Source organism: Tamandua tetradactyla, chromosome 13 (assembly GCF_023851605.1).
Source record: "Tamandua tetradactyla isolate mTamTet1 chromosome 13, mTamTet1.pri, whole genome shotgun sequence".
NCBI lineage: Eukaryota > Metazoa > Chordata > Mammalia > Pilosa > Myrmecophagidae > Tamandua > Tamandua tetradactyla.
Window position 1 is genome coordinate 66,562,174 of NC_135339.1, and position 19,106 is coordinate 66,581,279.

General features: G+C 37.4%; 1 protein-coding gene and 1 pseudogene across 2 annotated transcripts in view; one reads left to right on the forward strand and one right to left on the reverse strand.

Moving 5' to 3' along the window:
- CFAP58 (cilia and flagella associated protein 58) overlaps positions 1 to 19,106 on the forward strand; it is a 134,787-nt gene that overhangs the window by 86,518 nt on the left and 29,163 nt on the right. The window lies entirely within an intron of this gene.
- On the reverse strand, positions 8,946 to 12,744 carry LOC143654258 (secretory carrier-associated membrane protein 1 pseudogene; annotated as a pseudogene).

Below are 19,106 nucleotides of genomic sequence, written 5' to 3' on the forward strand. Positions count from 1 at the left end.
CATTGGGTGGGGCACTCGTTGTGGTGATTTGTTTCCAGGCAGGTATAGGCGCAGTTTGGGGATTTTAAACTGATGCTTGTCAACGTGGGCTCCTAGTGGCCAGAGAGGATGTAGCTGTGTGGGTATAGTGGTATGGGGTTGCATAACCCTTTGTACACTGGTCTAAGGTATGGGACCCTTTGTGTGCATGTGTAGAGCTGTGGCAGCAGGTTGGCATTACCCCTTTATGGATTGAGGTAGATGTGACCTGGCTGCGCAGGTCAGCACTTTCTCGGAACTGGAAAGCAAGACTGAGGCCTGTGTGCATGCACAGTTCTAGGATTGCTGTAAAGTGTGGTTTCCAGAGCTGAATGACATGGTTCAGGGCCTGTGGGCATGCGTGGACATGGGAGTGTGGTAAACAGATGCGCTGAGCTCAGGGAGGCAGGATGAAGCTGTGCAACACTATGGGCATGGGGTTGGGAGGTGTGGGGAGAGTGAGAGGATGGGGGTTTGCGGAAGGTGTGTGTGTGTGGGGTGTGGGGATAGCCTAGGTATGGAGGTTAGTACTCGCAAAGTTTGTGTGCTGGTAACAACCTACAGAGAGTGGGAGGTAGTGCTCAGGAGTGGTATAGGAGATGTAGGTTTGGCTGTACTTGGGGTGGGGGTGTGTGGTAGCTACATACACTGGTAGGTGGTGAGCTGGAGGCACCTGGATCACGGGAAATGGGAGCGGGTGAGGGGGTTCAGGTGCGTGAGTATGCCCAAGGAATGCGGCCTGATTTACTTCCTGGTCCTGTGTACCTGTCTGTGCTCTCCCATGTGCTCCATGCTTCCATGCTAGGCTCTAGCTTTCTGCCTCTCAGTTCCTTGGCGTCTGCAACCAGGGCTGCCCCATGTGGTACACAAGGCTCTCCCAGGTCAGCTGCACTCCTGAATTGCTGCCTCAGTCGCCCTCCTATTCCTTCTCTAACTTTTTTATGGAGCAGGGATAATCTCAAGTTGTTCTAGTGGCCCATCTTCCTGGACATCTTGGAGTTTGTTTTTAATTGATTGTTATCCCCTCTCTGGATCTTGCTTCTCCTTGTGAAGACACCTCTGCTTAAACTCTCTGCTGCAAATCTGCCCTTGATTTCCTGATTTATAACTAGGTTTGTAATATCACTTTTTCTGGAATTAGTTGGAATAATGAAAATGAGGTTGGGTTTTTGAGCACTGGTAGAAAGGACAGATTGGAAAACAAGTAAGGTAAAGATAGAATGAATGGCTGAGAAGATACTGCAGTAGAATTTTGATGTGACAATGCCTAAGAAGATCGAAACAAAGGAAATAGAGATAGTCATGAAAGAAAATAGACTGGCCTTGCTGTTGTGAGCACGGCACAAAAGGCAGCTTTCAGGACTCAAATTCAAAGTTGGCCAGTTTAATTGACAGTGACCAGGAATTGACTATGTTGTTAATAGAGTATGAAATTTATTACAGTGTGTTCATCTGAAAAGAGGTGAGAGGATGAAAATTAATTAGAATTCTCCATTTATAAACAGTTCTGGGAATGTAGATTCAAAAGAAATCAGCAGATATTTTAATTTGCCTCAATATTACCATGGTCTGTCTCTTAATCTAGCTAGAGGCAAAAATATCACATAATAATTACAATTTATAAATGTTTTCCAGTTGACAAAGCAATTTCACATATCTTGTCTTGTTTGGTCTTCAACAACCCTACGAGATGGATGATGATGGAAGTATCTAACAGTTCTCTAGCAAGTTACATTTTGCAAGGCACATCCACCTACACTACCTTAGTGCTCACTCTTATTAAGTTCTAACATACATTTGATAAGTTTATCTAATTGTGGTTCTCTAAAAACAAATTTTATTCTGTACTTTCGTCTTTGAAAATGAAGTTCCTCCTAGGGAATGGCCTTCCTTGTCTTGTGCACCCACTGAACCCCTCTTCATTTTTCAAAATCCTATTCAGGTAGGACATGATTTTTGCTTCCCACAAGGAAGAATTAATGAAGAGGTGGAGTGGAAAGAGACTGAGCGAGGTAGCTCAAGAAGGGAGGTCCCAACGCTGTTGCCCTTGGGGAGTGTATGGAGAGAATGGTTAGCAAGAAGACCCCTGTGGCAATGCTGAAGGTAATGGGAACTTTTGTGTGACCTTATAAGTTTTTTTTCCAAAGTGAAGAGGGTGATTGTTGTTTGAGGGTGTGTAGTGTGCTGTTTAGTGGATGACATTTCATACAAAAACCCAAAATGCACCCACTAAGAGACTCCCCAGTCTGTTGCTACTCTGCAGAATGTATTTTTGGTTAGACAAACCTGTTTCCTTTCATTTGAAGAGAAAGAAGAGGAAATCTCATTTGGTTGCTGGCAGGGCCTTTCAGTGAAATGTGTCAGTTTTGCAATGGTGCTCAGAGAGCGGTATCACAGAAGCCAAGGGAGGAGAGAATTTCAAGGAGGGCATAGATCATCATCATTGATGTCTGTCAAAAGAAGTAGAACTGAGGAAAGGATGTGGCCACAAGGGATTACCCACTGTGATCTTTGCGAGTCCTGTTCCAAGAGGTTGTTGGGGATGGAAACCCATTTACAAAAGGCTAAGACAGGAAGAGGTGGTGAGAGAATGGAACCACCAGATTTAAGTTACTTGTATAAGATATATGGCTGTGAATTACTAGAGGAAAAAGATTTAAATGCACAATACATTCTTGTAAAGATTCAAATAATATAGAAGCATAAAATAAACCATGAAAAGAACTTTCCCTTTTTTGTCAAAGCCATACTTCCTAAGTGTAATGGATTGACATGTGTTCTCCTAATCTTTGGCACACACTTTAGAGAGAAGGGTGAGATAAGTGATGATGTCAGACGTGTGCAAAGAGTTAAGCAAAGAAAGAGAGGCGATTTAGAGGTCATATGTGTTTGTGTGTGTGCATGGGTATAGCATGTGTAGTTTTACATGCCTGGGAATACATCTACAGATGTTCATCCATACACACAGACCATGAGAGAGGATGAAGGCAACTTGCTTCCTTATTTGAAACAGATAGGAGGGAAGAGAGAATTTATGTAACACCAATGTTGCATGTTGAAGAAGGTCAGGGCTCAGGTCATATGATCAGTGGAATGTGCCCAAGGTGAAAATAGGGTCTTGAAGAGACAATTCTCAAGAGACTGTTGAGGAGATGATATCCGGTTGTTCACAAGAAATATAAATGAAAATTGCTGAATGGAGGGAAGGAACAAATTACTGTGCTGTGGCTTGAATATGTAATGGCTCTAATCTGAACAGCTCTACCTTGCCCTCCAGCAACACTGGGTGGCCTGGGAGCTGAGAAACTGGGTGTGAGGGAGGGGTAGCACTGGAGTGTGCAGTGCAGGCAATGGGAAGTTGAGGGTGAGGGAGTTGAGAGTGTTGTAAAGGACATTTGGAAGTATTTGACTCTGGGCTTGAGGTGGGGGTACAGAACAATAAAGCCTGGAGGCTAGTAGGCCAAGTGGAATGGGAGGGTTGAGTGACTGTAGGTCCCAGCTAGGGCAGAGAACCAGGGACTGAGGGCAATGAGAAGTTAGGAGCCTGCATTCAGAGAGGAGGAACATGGGCTTAGAGCATTTCAAGGCTAGCTCTTGGATTAATGGCATTTATATTAAACTGGCTATGGAATTTTCAGGTATAATATGTCAATAGATAAAAGTAAGAAATGTGCCTGTGTCTTCTGTGATATTTTAGTCCCTCTACCCCCCCCCCCCCAATTTTCATTTATCAAAATTTCTTTGTTGTGTGAGTCCCTTATAAAATGTCACTTCTGAAAACTGATATGAACCACATGACACCTATTTAGAGAAACCTCAGTTCCTCTTTGATTATAGAGCATTACAAATGCTCTCTGAGTTGTGAAATCTTTCCATTCTGCAAGGTTGTATACAGATGGAATTTCTCCTAAGTCAGAAGTGATTAAAGCACATTTGGGTACCATCTCTCACTTTTGTTTTATTAAAAACTGATCTTTTAATTTTTTTGAGCTACCCACATTCAACTGTTTGGCTATGCATAGAATCATTGCACTTTTCCATTTTAGACTCTTGCCCTTTTCTGGTTTGGACAGATACAAAATATAAACCTAACTATGGTCATAACCTTTCCTCCTCTTCTGCCTGCTGGAGAGGATTCTGGCTTTGCTTTGTCAGCACCAGCCACTGCTCCCCATGTGGGGGAAGGGTCTGTCCTTGCCAGAGTCTTCATTTGGCTTTTCAGGTGCTTGATTGTGATAACAGTGAAGAATGGATAGATGGGCAGCATATGAAAGTTTGAGTTTTCCTAGAAATTTTTTTTTTTAAAACATGAGCAGGTACTGGGAGTCAAACCTGGGTCTCTGACATGGCAGGTGAGAACCTGCCGTAGCGCTGCCAATGCCCGCCCCCTAGAAATTTTTAAGTTCTGACTTAAAAATTTGGAAGTAATAACTGTAGGTTATGAGGGAAAGGGGATTTTAAGAACTATTGCTGTGGATTAAACATTTCCTTCACGGTGCTTTAGAGATACCAGCAAAGCACCGAAGTTAGTCTGAAATCACTTTTTGGTAGTGACCAAAGTCTTTGACTTTCTATGACTGGATCACATGAGCCATCGGGGCTGTACTAGAATCATCACTTTCTCGTTGAGTGGACCACAGTGAAAAAGGGAGTAACCCCAGAACCACTGGAATGAGCCAACACAGTGATAATCCGTGGAGTTGTGGAGTCATTTGAAAGCTGACAAGGAAAGGTCTTGTCTTAGAGTTTTTGCTTGCCACTCTACCTTTTCACCTTTTGGGAACTAGTCTACTTTGTATTGGAACTTAATACAAATTTTCCAGTTCTCTAGAATTTTATTATGTATCTTATAGAATAATTTGCATAAGACCTAATTTTCCAAGTCATATGTTGTCAGCTGTGCAGTATAATGACCTCATGCTTTGTCATCTAGTTTCATACCATTATTTATATAAAAAAATAGTTGGTTTGCATTAAAATTAGGCAAATTGTGAAAACTGAACATCTTCTTCTGTAATCTTAGATCTATAACAAAATTGTTGCTGTATCTCAGTACTGCCCAAAAGAAAAATAATGCAAGTCCCATCTGTAATTAAAAATTTTCTAGTAGCCACATTAAAAAGGTAAAGAGAATAAGGTGAAATTAATATTAATAGTGTATTTTGTTTAACCCAGTTAATCCAAAATAATGTTGTTCCAATATGAAATGAATTTTAAGTCATTAATGTGATATTTTAACATTTTTTATACTGAGTCTGTAATACCTGGTATGCATTTTATACTTAAAGTAAATTTCAATTCATATTGTCCACACTTCAAGTATTTAATAGTCATGTGTGATTAATGGCTACTGTATTCACTAACACAGGTCTGTTTTATGGCTAAAATGGCTACCCTTGTGGCTGCTAAATTCTTTCTGATTCACTGAGCATATTTGATGTAATCTGAATGACAATGCTTATGGGAATGGTGGAGAATTGTTTACTCATTCGTATAAGTCACACATTCACTCATTCTTTCATTCATTCATTCATCTTTCCATTCACTACTTCATTCAAAAAACATTGAGCACCAGGTTTTATGCTATAGACTAGAGATACATAGATATATAAGGGAGTAGTCCCTATTTATGAGGAGGACACAATCTAATGTAGGAGACAAGCATATAAATAAATTATTATAACAGTATAATAAAGTGCTATACTTACTAGAAACAGAAAAAGTATTATGGGATTTATATATTTATGTTTATGTATATTTGGAAAAGTTTAGGTTAGAGTCATTTTTATACCATATGTGAATATTGCAAAATGTTGCAAAAATTTTTGAATAAAATATAAATGAATTTTCATATATCCTTGGAGGTAGAGAAAGTTTTATTTCGTTTTAGTTTGAGAAAAAAATTCTAATGCAGAAAACAGAATATAACAAACAAACCCTCTACCCATCCAGAATGGTGAATGTTAAATTTTGTCACAATTGTTTCAGATTATAAAATAAAATAAAAATGAAAATAAAGTGAATAGATCTTTCAGACTTGAGATCTCTTTTTGCCTTTCAAAGTCCCATTTATTTCTTGCCTTTCCTAGAGGTAATAGCTATCATGAATTTGTGTGTATTCCTTTGGCATATTTTTATACTTTTAAGTGCAAATGGATGCATTTAGAAATAATATATAGAATTACTTTGTGTATTTTACACTTTCATGCATGGTATTATACTGCATATATTATTATACATTTCCTTTTTGTTAATTAAAAATTTTTTTTAAACATAACATAAAAAAACAAACATTCTTATCATGTGATCATTCCATTCTTGGTATAAAATCAATAACTCACAATATCATCACATAGTTGTATATTCATCACCATGATCATTTCTTAGAACATTTGCATTAATTCAGAAAAAGAAATGAAAAGAAAAAAGGAAAAAAACTCATACATACCATATTCTTCACCCCTCCCTCTCATTGATTGCTAGTATTTCCATCTACCCAATATATTTTAGCCATTGTTTCCCCTATTTTTTCTATACCCCTTATCACTCCCTTTCATTGATCACTAGCATTTCAAACTGCTAAATTTATTTTAATATTTGTTCCCCCTCTCATTTATTTATTTTTATTCCCTATGTTTTACTCATCTGTCCATGCCAACAGAAAAAAGGAGCATCAGACACAAGGTTTTCACAATCACACAGTCACATTGTGAAAGTTAAATCATTATACAATAATCTTCAAGAAACATGATTACTGGAACACAGCTCCACATTTTCAGGCACTTCCCTCCAGCCTCTCTAATATACCTTAACTAAAAAGATGATATCTATATAATGCGTAAGAATAACCTGCAGGATAACCTCTTGAATCTGTTTGAAATCTCTCAGCCATTGACACTTTATTTTGTCTCATTTCTCTCTTCCCCCCATTTCCTTTTTTTATCCTCAACTCAGCATTATGATTTTGAGATCTATCCATGTTGATATATATCATTCATTTTAGGTGTTATAGACAAATCCATTTGCTGTCTCTATTATATTTATCCATTTAAAAAAAAATGATGGCCACTTAGTTTCCCCCCAAGTTTTCACTATTGCATAATCCATTTAAAAAAAAATGATGGCCACTTAGTTTCCCCCCAAGTTTTCACTATTGCATAAGTGTCTCAGTGATCATTCCCATAGAAGTTTCCATGTACACATGCGAGCATCTCTCTAGGGTATCGACATAACAAGTGGAAGAAGGACTTTCTAAGCATAGCACCAGAAGCAGAAATTATGAAAGAAAAGAGTGGTAAATTTTTCACCATAAAAAGTTGAAAACATCATCAATACAGCAGAAAACACTTTAAAAATGGAAAGACAGAAAAACTGGGAAAGATATGTGCAATAAATATGGCAGGGGATAGGTCAATATCCTTCATATATAAACCTTTTAATGTATAAAGAGTTTTGAAAATCAATTTGAAAAGATGAACACTCCAATGAATAAATTGGGAGCGATCATAAGCAAACAGGTCACAAAGGAAGAAATACGAATAGCTAAAAAGCATATGAAAACATGACTAACTTTATTAGTGACTGTACCAGATTGAAGCTGTTCTATTCCCCAGAAAAGACATGTCTCTTAATCCTCATTCAGTATTGCTGGGTGGGATCTTTCTGATTGTTTCCATGGAGATGTGACCCTCCCAATTGTGGGTGGTAAATTTTGATTAGATGGTTTCCATGGAAATTCAAAGTGGGGTTTCTTACTGGAGTACTTTAAGAGGGAATCATTTTGGAAAATCTTTAGAGCCACCAGAACCGACAGAGCCAACAGAACAGACAGAGTCCCAGGGAAGCCATTGAAGAAGCCTGGAGAGAAAACTAGCAGATGTTACCATGTGCCTTTCCAGCTGAGACAGAAACCCTGAATGTCATTAGCCATCTTGTGCCAAGGTATCTGTTCCTGGATGCCTTAATTTGGACATTTTTATAGTCTTGCCTTAATTTGGACATTTTCACAGCCTTAGAACTGTAAATGTTCAATTTATTAAATTTTAAAAGTTGTTCCAGTTCTGTTATATCACATTCTGGCAGCTTGCAAACTAACATAGTAATCAAAGGAATGACAATTAGAATAATGATTATCTGGGTTTGATTTTTGCCTATCAGATTAGCAAAGATGAAAAAAGAATGATAATAGTAAGAATGTAGCGTAATAGGCAATTTATATTCTGTGGGTGAAATTTAAATTGATGTGAACTTTCTGGAAGAGCATTTGATAGTAAGTAAAAGGCCTTAAAAAGGGTAAACTCCAAATTCTTTGACGCAGAAATCCTACTTTAGGAATTAATCAAGAGAAAATTTTAAAAATAAATTGGAATTGCATATAATTATGTACTAAACATGTTTATTGTAGTCTTACTTATGCTGATAAAGATGACTTTACATGGATCAATGATAATAATGTATCATGAACTGAAGAACATGATTAAATCAATTTAAGATTGAGAAAACAGTAACAGCACTTTTGTAACACCAAGGATGTAGTTAATTTGAAGAGCTCACAAAGTAAGTTACTTTCAGCAGTGTCTTAAAGGATAGAAAGTGATTGCCAAGGGAGTGCGGGAAGGGCATTCTGGCAAAAGGAGTGGTCAGTGCAAAGGCAGAGGCTTAAAAGAACTGATCGTGATACTATGTGATGGGCATATAGGGAATAGGAAGAGGAGCAGGGCAAGGGTGGAGCCCTCTCTGCTCTGAGCCCATCCCATGATGTCATGGTGTTATTATTGCTTTGAGGCTTTTTGGAATTTAATCACAAAATCCGAATTGCTTAAAGTTATTTCAACTTGAGCATGTAATTCCATTAGAACTTAATTTGGCTTACTCAGAACTAAATACTATTCCAAAGATTTTTCCAAGAGAAAGATTTTTTTTTTCCAATAAACGGCATTTTATTTTATGACATTGTGTTAATACAATAAATATACAAAACTTCCAAACCACTGAAAACATGCAACACAGAGGGACATATGGAGGGCATTTATATAGAACCGTGACAGGTACCATGATGGCAGCACAGTACTACTCTGACAAAATATACAACATCCTTAGATAAATAATCCAATTCCCAAATTACAAATCACTAAGCAATGATTTCCCAGCATTCAAACTTTACTTTGAAATAAACTATCCACAGTTTAATATTTCAAACTGAAAAAAATGGCATGTATAGTTAGTGAAGACCATTTCATGTTTGGGATACCAGCTAATTTAAGTATTAAGTATAAAAATACTATAAATGCTAATCTTTTGCTGACTGAAAATGTGACTATTTACTGACAGCTATTCCGAGAACAGTGAGGAATAACAATTTAAAGCCCATTGTATACCTGATCAAACAAGGTACTGCCATCACTTTAATGTACATCTATGCTCTTAAAAAAAATAATTTACTCTCACACACTTGCACTAAATTAACCAAATAACTGGATTTTAAAACACCATTTCCCCCCATCCACACAAAAAAGATACTGTTGGTTGTAACTATTCTTTGCTATCTAACATTACCCTTGGGGATTTCTGCACAAGAAAAACATTTCTACTCCGAAGGAAAGTTCTCAGTGCATCTCAATGTTTTTTCAACGGTCTCTATGATATATCTTTTATCTGGATTTTCAAGTTAATGTTTTGAATGTTAGTAAAATCCACACTCAATAAACCACATAATGAAACAGATTCTCATTTTACTACTCTGAAAAATTTAGAATTCATTTAAATCATTGAGAATTTGGGTGGAGATTATCACCAATCAGAAATATTCGTGAAAACAGCTTTAAATTCATGCTCTGAATTCTATGTTCTTCAGAATAAAAGAAATATCTCCCAATATCTAAATCAATAAAGATCCAAATATGACAAATGTAAAAACCATCTGGATGGATCTATTACCTAGTATCATGCAGAACTTCTGTATAAATAGCAAGAAATATATCTTCTCATCATCACAACCCCAGTGTGAAACTCATTTTAACTCTATCATTGAGAAAGAATATGAAAATTGTTTAACTATTTATGCGCACCTATTTTTTAAAGGGTCTGTAGTCTCAAATAATATAATCCAGTAGGCTATCCTCATTTAAAATCAAATTGAATAAATCACTACCTGTCATTCTGTAATCTTAAAGACATTCAAAACATAGGTTTATACCATGACTTTATGTCTTTATTTTATCAGCACTGAAAATGATTCAAAGTCTGAACCCAACACCATTATAAGAATAACTTCTGTGCTGCATAGTAACAATTTTAATATTATTTTCTTCATAATTAATACATTTAACTGTTATTTGTATCTTCTTGCTTGGTGCAAGCTAAATGTTTCAATTTATTTATTGCTGAAAAATTTATTCAGTCTGTTTCAAAAACTGAGACTGAGATGCAATAGGAATTCAAGTATATGTGAAATGCCAGGGTCTTTTTTTTTTTAAATGTCATTAGAGATAAAAGTCTAAAAGAAAAATCCCTTAAATACTGTAAGCTCTTTTTAGACATGGAGTTAGGCCAGACTAATACCTCTGTTAAAAATTACACCAAAAAATAAAAGAGCTGCCAAACACAATCTCAGTTCAACCTCAAGGGTAAGCCACAAGAAATACCAAAGTTTCCATACAGTAATATCCTTCTATGATACGAATATTGAAAATAAAAATAATAAAAGGAATTATCACTAAATTCTACTCCATCAATTAACTACCTTTGATTTTGGATAATGCACTGCATATTATATTAAATTTTCATACTATACCCCAATAAATTCTTGTTAAAAAAAGAATAAAAAAGAAACTACTGAGGGCAGGTTGAACGGTGGCTCAGCAGGCAGAGTTCTCACCTGCCATGCCAGAGACCTAGGTTCAATTCCCAATGCCTGTCTGTGCAAAAAAAAAGAAACTACAGAAAATAATTTCTATGATTCCATAAACAACCCCTAAATCCTACAACCATAAGCAGTGCAGAACCCAAAATACTAAACTCAGTTAAGAAACTTGGTGTCCATGCAAGATCAGAGGTTGATAACAAAATACAAACTACTCTAAAAGAAAATAAAAAGATAAAATTTACATTATCTATTATGAACTACACATGGGCTCTTCACTAGTGACTGAAACTGCTGAAAAGCAAGCGAATTTAGAATTTCATTAAGTCTCTGCTGCCCTATTTCTTTCAATATAAACAGAGAAATAGGAATGAAGCATCACTTTACTGCTTCAATGTGTAATCCTTACATCTAAAGATTCTTGAAAGAACTACTGCAGCTAACACTAAATGCATTTTTAATAAGTACCATATTAATTTCAGTGTGCCACCACTGAAATAATTTGCTGAACATTCATCCCCCCAAAAATATGGAGAATATTTATTTAGCATGTAATATTTTTTTCTACAAAGGGCACTGAAATATTAAATAAACTATTAGGTAAAGTAATAAGGCAAGGAAGTTTTCCTGATTTTAGCCCATGCACAAGTGAACAGGAAATATACATGCTGTGTATGCCGTGTTTTAAACATAAAAATATTTATAGAATACAGTAAGTGGAGAAAAAGTACAGTCAAAAGGTAACAGTGTACTGTTTGAAGATTCCTAAATTTGGTTACCCTTGAAAGCATTCTGAGCTGCATTAGTTGCTGCAGTTGAAGCTGCATTTGCAGCTGCAGTCTGGACGGTTTTGTTGGACATCACACCTGTTGCAAATTCTTGCTGGGCCTTCTCAAAACTAGCACCTGTTGTGCGATATAGTCCATGTACCTTTTTAAACATAACTAATGAGATGACAGCCGATGCTGTGAAAAGTGCTGCTATGATTATCATCATGATTCCAACAGGAATATTTTTGTTGAGACCAGTAAGGGATGAAATCCAACCACAGTTGCCCCAATTATGAAATCCTGCAGCCTGGAGTACATGTACAGCAAACTGACAAATATACACGAAGAAGAATACAAAGAATCTGAATGAACTGTCACTCCTGAAAGCTCCGTAAAGTGGTCTGTACCAACAGACAAATGAACAAGGAGTAAAAAGCAAGAACCACAGGATACTCAATCCAAAATCAACCCCTCTTGTAGGATCAACACAAAACCAAGCCAAGCATCCGAAGATATTTAGAAACAGTGTAACAGCATGGAACATCCACAAGTAGTACATAATCTTTACTCCTTTTTGGAATTCTACAGGAATGTCTACAGAAAAATCCTGATAGAAACAAGGTCCCACAGGAAAATTGTCAGGAAGAGGAGGCCAATTATTTTTTCTGCCATGTTGACTGAGATTTTGCATTTCTCGTTCTCGACGGTCTAATTCTGCTGCTTTTTTTTCTAGTTCTTCCTGCCGCTTAAGAAGTTCAGCTTGGGCCAAGGCATGCTCCTTTGCAATCTGTGTGTAAGCTGGAGGTTCCTCTGTTGGTTTCATTATTGCTGGTTGTGTATTGAGTACATTAGGCATTTTCACATTGCCTGGAGGAGGTGTTCTAGAATCCGAGAATGGATTGTATTCATCAAGTCCTGGTGGAACATTTCTTGTCACTTGTGTAACCGATGGGTCCTTAAAAGGGTTGTTGAGATCCGGGTCCGCAAACGGGTTACTGTCGAAATCCGACATCTCTCCCGGGCACGGCGTCCCCCAGCCGACCCAGGCGCAGAGAGAGAGGCGAGGTGAGGCCGCCACCCCCCTGCGCGCTCACGTCGCCGCCGAGCAGATCCCGGTGCAGCGCGCGGGGCCCAAGAGAAAGATTTTGCTGAGCTTCCTTTCACCAGCCATATTGCATATTTTAATAACTTTGTTGCTTAACCTACATAGCTGTTATTTGTCAATGCACAGTTATATGGCTGCTCTGTCCTCTCCTGAACCCTCAGTACGTTGGTTGTTCCTCTGTTTTGGCTAGTGATAGAGAATGGTGGAGTTAGGGTGCTTCTCAACAGATTGGGAGAGGCCAGCATGTGCTGGCCCAGGCTTAGAGTCATACTAACCTGGCATTCATAGGTACATGACCTTAGGAAAATGACTTAGCCCCATTGAGCCTTAGTTTCCTCATGTGTGAAATGAGTTGATCTCAGATTACTTGGAAAATGTCTATTAAGTTTCCAGAGCTTATGTGTTCAATAAGTGCTAGCTGTTGTTACTGTTATTGTTATCAGTAGTACTATTTTATGAAAAATGAGAGCACCCTGTGTCCTGGTTTGAAAGGATGTATGTACCCTAGAAAAGCCATGTTTTAATCCTAATTCCATTTTGTAAAGGCAGCCATTCCTTCTAATCCCTATTCAACACCGTATGTTTGAAACTTTAATTAAATCATCTCCCTGGAGGGTGGGCCACGGTGGCTCAGCAGGCAAGAATGCTTGCCTGCCATGCCAGAGGACCAGGGTTCGATTCCTGGTGCCTGCCCATGTTAAAAAAAAAAAATCATCTCCCTGGAGATGTGACTTAATCAAGAGTGGGTGTTAAACTTGCTTAGAGATGTGACTCCACCCATTATGGTGGGTCTTGATTAGTTTACTGGAATCCTATAAAAGAGGAAACATTTTAGATGAATGAGAGAAATTCAGAGAGAGCAGAGAACGACATAGCTATGAGAAGCAGAGTCCAACAGCCAGTGAACTTTGGAGATGAAAAAGGAAAATGCCTCCCGGGGAGCTTCATGAAACAGGAAGCCAGGAGAAAAAGCTGGCAGATGATGCTGGGTTCACCATGTGCCCTTCCAGCTGAGAGACAAACCCTGACTGTGTTTGCCATGTGCCTTCTCACTTGAGAGAGAAACCCTGAACTTCATCTGCCTTCTAAACCAAGGTATCTTTCCCTAGATGCCTTTGATTGGGCATTTCTATAGACTTGTTTTAATTGGTATATTTTCTCTACCTTAGAACTGTAAACTAGCAACTTGTTAAATTCCCCTTTTAAAAAGCCATTTTGTCCCTGGTGTGTTGCGTTCTGGCAGCTAGCAAACTAGAACACCCTGTCTTCTCCCATTAATCCTAAATGGTCTTTCATACTACAGGCCTGATTAACTATTTATGTTTCTAGAATTTTCCTTGCATTTCTTACCTTAGTGGTTGAGAGGAAGTTGGAGGTTCACTGTCTGGGCTGGTTCTTGATCCCAGGTTTTAAGGAGGAAAATATAGGACAATTTAGATAGGACCTGAGGAAGGAGCCCCATTTAGTACCAAAAAAAAAAGAAAGAAAGAAAGAAAAAAACACACTCCTAGGCTACCTCTGTCTGGAATTCCAGTGTTCACACAGCCTGGTTCATCCCACCCCTGAACAAACAGCCAGAAGCAAGTGTCCCATAAAGAAAGAGATGCAGGAGAAAGAAAGGTTATGGACCAAGCCAAACAGTTTTTGGAGATGAACCCTCTGAGCCCTTGGGAATAATGGACACTTGGAATTATTGGTGGCAGAATCCAAGGGGCCTTTCTTTTCAGGGATGTCCCTTCTCTTATTCTTGTGGCATCATTTATGTCTGTTGAGAATTGTTCTTATCATAAGGTACTGTAGAATTACTTGTCTGTCTCTCCCACAGGACTCTAAATTCCTTGAGAACCATGCCGTCTCCAAGAGGGAGTGTGTACTTTGAAATTAGGTTTGCTTCACAAGTTACTTAACCACACTGAACCTGTTTCCTCATCTTTAATATTAAGACACTAACTGTTTTATGGAAGTGTTATAGGGATTGGATATAATTTATAAAAAGTGATTGGCAAATAGGAGGTGCTTAATTAATAGTAGCTGATGATTATGAGAAGAACCCTGATAACTGCGATGACAGTGCCAGAGTGTAGCATAGCCCTGAGGCATCCATCAGCACATATTGAATGGACAGATGGATGAATGATTGGGTGAATGAATGAGTGAATGAATGAATGTTAAAATAGATGAATAAGTGATTCCAGGGCACTGATTTCAACCCTCATATTTTTTGAGCCCTACGATATTTGATACTATCAAACATATTCTACACTCTCCTCCTCCTTTATCTTCCTGGTCTCAGAATTTTGCTCATTCTTCTCTCTGACTTCTTTCCTGACTCTTTTTTGCCCCTCTTCTCTTATTCCCTAAATGGCAACCATTCCTGAAGGTGTATCCTTGAGCATTGCTTTTCTTACCTTCTCCCTTAAGGGTCTTATTCTTTATAAGGGTCCAGTTATCACCTTTATGTAGATAAAGTTGAGATAGCTTATCTAGAATTTCCTGCATTCTAGGCTTATATTTATTTACTTATTTATTTATTTATTTATTTATTTTTGATGGAGTATTTTTTTTATTAATTAATGGAAAAAAAGAAATTAACCCAACATTTAGAAATCATACCATTCTACATATGCAATCAGTAATTCTTAACATCATCACATAGATGCATGATCATCGTTTCTTAGTACATTTGCATCAGTTTAGAAGAACTAGCAACACAACAGAAAAAGATATAGAATGTTAATATAGAGAAAAAAAAGTAATAATAATAGTAAAAAAAAGACAAACAAACAACCAGACACACAAAAACAAAACAAACAAACAAACAAAAAAAACAAAAAACAAAAACCAAAAACCTATAGCTCAGATGCAGCTTCATTCAGTGTTTTAACATGATTACTTTACAATTAGGTATTACTGTGCTGTCCATTTTTGAGTTTTTGTATCTAGTCCTGTTGCACAGTCTGTATCCCTTCAGCTCCAATTACCCATTATCTTACCCTGTTTCTAACTCCTGCTGGTCTCTGTTACCAATGACATATTCCAAGTTTATTCTCGAATGTCAGTTCACATCAGTGGGACCATACAGTATTTGTCCTTTAGTTTTTGGCTAGTCTCACTCAGCATAATGTTCTCTAGGTCCATCCATGTTATTACATGCTTCATAAGTTTATTCTGTCTTAAAGCTGCATAATATTCCATCGAATGTATATACCACAGTTTGTTTAGCCACTCGTCTGTTGATGGACATTTTGGCTATTTCCATCTCTTTGCAATTGTAAATAATGCTGCTATAAACATTGGTGTGCAACTGTCCGTTTGTGTCTTTGCCCTTAAGTCCTTTGAGTAGATACCCAGCAATGGTATTGTTGGGTCATATGGCAATTCTATATTCAGCTTTTTGAGGAACCACCAAACTGCCTTCCACAGTGGTTGCACCATTTGACATTCCCACCAACAGTGGATAAGTGTGCCTCTTTCTCCGCATCCTCTCCAGCACTTGTCATTTTCTGTTTTGTTGATAATGGCCATGCTGGTGGGTGTGAGATGATATCTCATTGTGGTTTTGATTTGCATTTCTCTAATGGCCAGGAACATTGAGCATCTCTTCATGTGCCTTTTGGCCATTTGTATTTCCTCTTCTTAGAGGTGTCTGTTCAAGTCTTTTTCCCATTTTGTAATTGGGTTGGCTGTCTTTTTGTTGTTGAGTTGGACAATCTCTTTATAAATTCTGGATACTAGACCTTTATCTGATATGTCATTTCCAAATATTGTCTCCCATTGTGTAGGCTGTCTTTCTACTTTCTTGATGAAGTTCTTTGATGCACAAAAGTGTTTAATTTTGAGGAGCTCCCATTTATTTATTTCCTTCTTCAGTGCTCTTGCTTTAGGTTTAGGGTCCATAAAACCGCCTCCAATTGTAAGTTTCATAAGATATCTCCCTACATTTTCCTCTAACTGTTTTATGGTCTTAGACCTAATGTTTAGATCTTTGATCCATTTTGAGTTAACTTTTGTATAAGGTGTGAGATACGGGTCTTCTTTCATTCTTTTGCATATGGATATCCAGTTCTCTAGGCACCATTTATTGAAGAGACTGTTCTGTCCCAGGTGAGTTGGCTTGACTGCCTTATCAAAGATCAAATGTCCATAGATGAGAGGGTCTATATCTGAGCACTCTATTTGATTCCATTGGTCGATATATCTATCTTTATGCCAATACCATGCTGTTTTGACCACTGTGGCTTCATAATATGCCTTAAAGTCTGGCATCGCGAGACCTCCAGCTTTGTTTTTCTTCCTCAAGATGTTTTTAGCAATTCGGGGCACCCTGCCCTTCCAGATAAATTTGCTTATTGGTTTTTCTATTTCTGAAAAATAAGTTGTTGGGATTTTGATTGGTATTGCATTGAATCTGTAAATCAATTTAGGTAGGATTGACATCTTAACTATATTTAGTCTTCCAATCCATGAACACAGTATGCCCTTCCATCTATTTAGGTCTTCTGTGATTTCTTTTAGCAGTTTTTTGTAGTTTTCTTTATATAGGTTTTTTGTCTCTTTAGTTAAATTTATTCCTAAGGATTTTATTCTTTTAGTTGCAATTGTAAATGGGATTCGTTTCTTGATTTCCCCCTCAGCTTGTTCATTACTAGTGTATAGAAATGCTACAGATTTTTGAATGTTGATCTTGTAACCTGCTACTTTGCTGTACTCATTTATTAGCTCTAGTAGTTTTGTTGTGGATTTTTCCGGGTTTTCGATGTATAGTATCATATCGTCTGCAAACAGTGATAGTTTTCCTTCTTCCTTTCCAATTTTGATGCCTTGTATTTCTTTTTCTTGTCTAATTGCTCTGGCTAGAACCTCCAACACAATGTTGAATAATCGTGGTGATAGTGGACATCCTTGTCTTGTTCCTGATCTTAGGGGGAAAGTTTTCAATTTTTCCCCATTGAGGATGATATTAGCTGTGGGTTTTTCATATATTCCCTCTATCATTTTAAGGAAGTTCCCTTGTATTCCTATCCTTTGCAGTTTTCAACAGGAAAGGATGTTGAATCTTGTCAAATGCCTTCTCTGCATCAATTGAGATGATCATGTGATTTTTCTGCTTTGATTTGTTGATATGGTGTATTACATTAATTGATTTTCTTATGTTGAACCATCCTTGCATACCTGGGATGAATCCTACTTGGTCATGATGTATAATTCTTTTAATGTGTTGTTCGATACGATTTGCTAGAATTTTATTGAGGATTTTTGCATCTATATTCATTAGAGAGATTGGTCTGTAGTTTTCTTTTTTTGTAATATCTTTGCCTGCTTTTGGTATGAGGGTGATGTTGGCTTCATAGAATGAATTAGGTAGTTTTCCCTCCACTTCGATTATTTTGAAGAGTTTGAGGAGAGTTGGTACTAATTCTTTCTAGAATGTTTGCTAGAATTCACATGTGAAGCCGTCTGGTCCTGGACTTTTCTTTTTAGGAGGCTTTTGAATGACTAATTCAATTTCTTTACTTGTGATTGGTTTGTTGAGGTCATCTATTTCTTCTTGAGTCAAAGTTGGTTGTTCATGTCTTTCCAGGAACCCATCCATTTCATCTAAATTGTTGTATTTATTAGCGTAAAGTAGGCTTATATTTATTAATACACATTTGCCAAAAGGATGTCTTATTGACTTCTTAGCATTGAAATCACCACATTATACCTGAAGCTTCTTCCCTGTCTTGGCTATGCATGTTAATACTGTGCAGCTTTTCCAGGCATCCAGAAGTTTGAGGTGCCAGGCTCACTTGTGACTCTTCCATCCTCCTCCCACCCATGTCCCAGTGAGTTGTATAGTCATGTAATTCCATCTCCACGTGCTCTTGCAACTGTTTCCAACCTTTATTTTTACCCTAGTCGTTATCCTGGTTAAGGTCCTCATTTCTATTTTCTTAGACCAGTGTTCTCCAAGGTGGAGACAATCCACTGGGTGTTAGAAGAAAATGTTAGAACTTCTATATATGTACATTTTTATCTCAGTTTTTAAAATGTTCTATTCTCTGTATGTCCTATAATGTAAATAATTTATTAGTCACAAATGTATACAATATATAATATGTAAAATAAAAGTATATTGAAGGTTTTACAAAAAAATTAATTTACTCACAGAGGTGTTCAACAATAAAAAAATGTGTACACTAGTGACCTGCATTAGAGCAATTGCCTTCTATCATCCTTGTTTCCTCTGACCCACCAATTCAGTTTATTTTATATACCAGTAACAGGTTAATCTACCCCCAAAGGTAACTTTGGTCACTTATACCAAGAAACCCTCACTGGCTTCCTATTGCTTATCATGTTGCAAATGAAC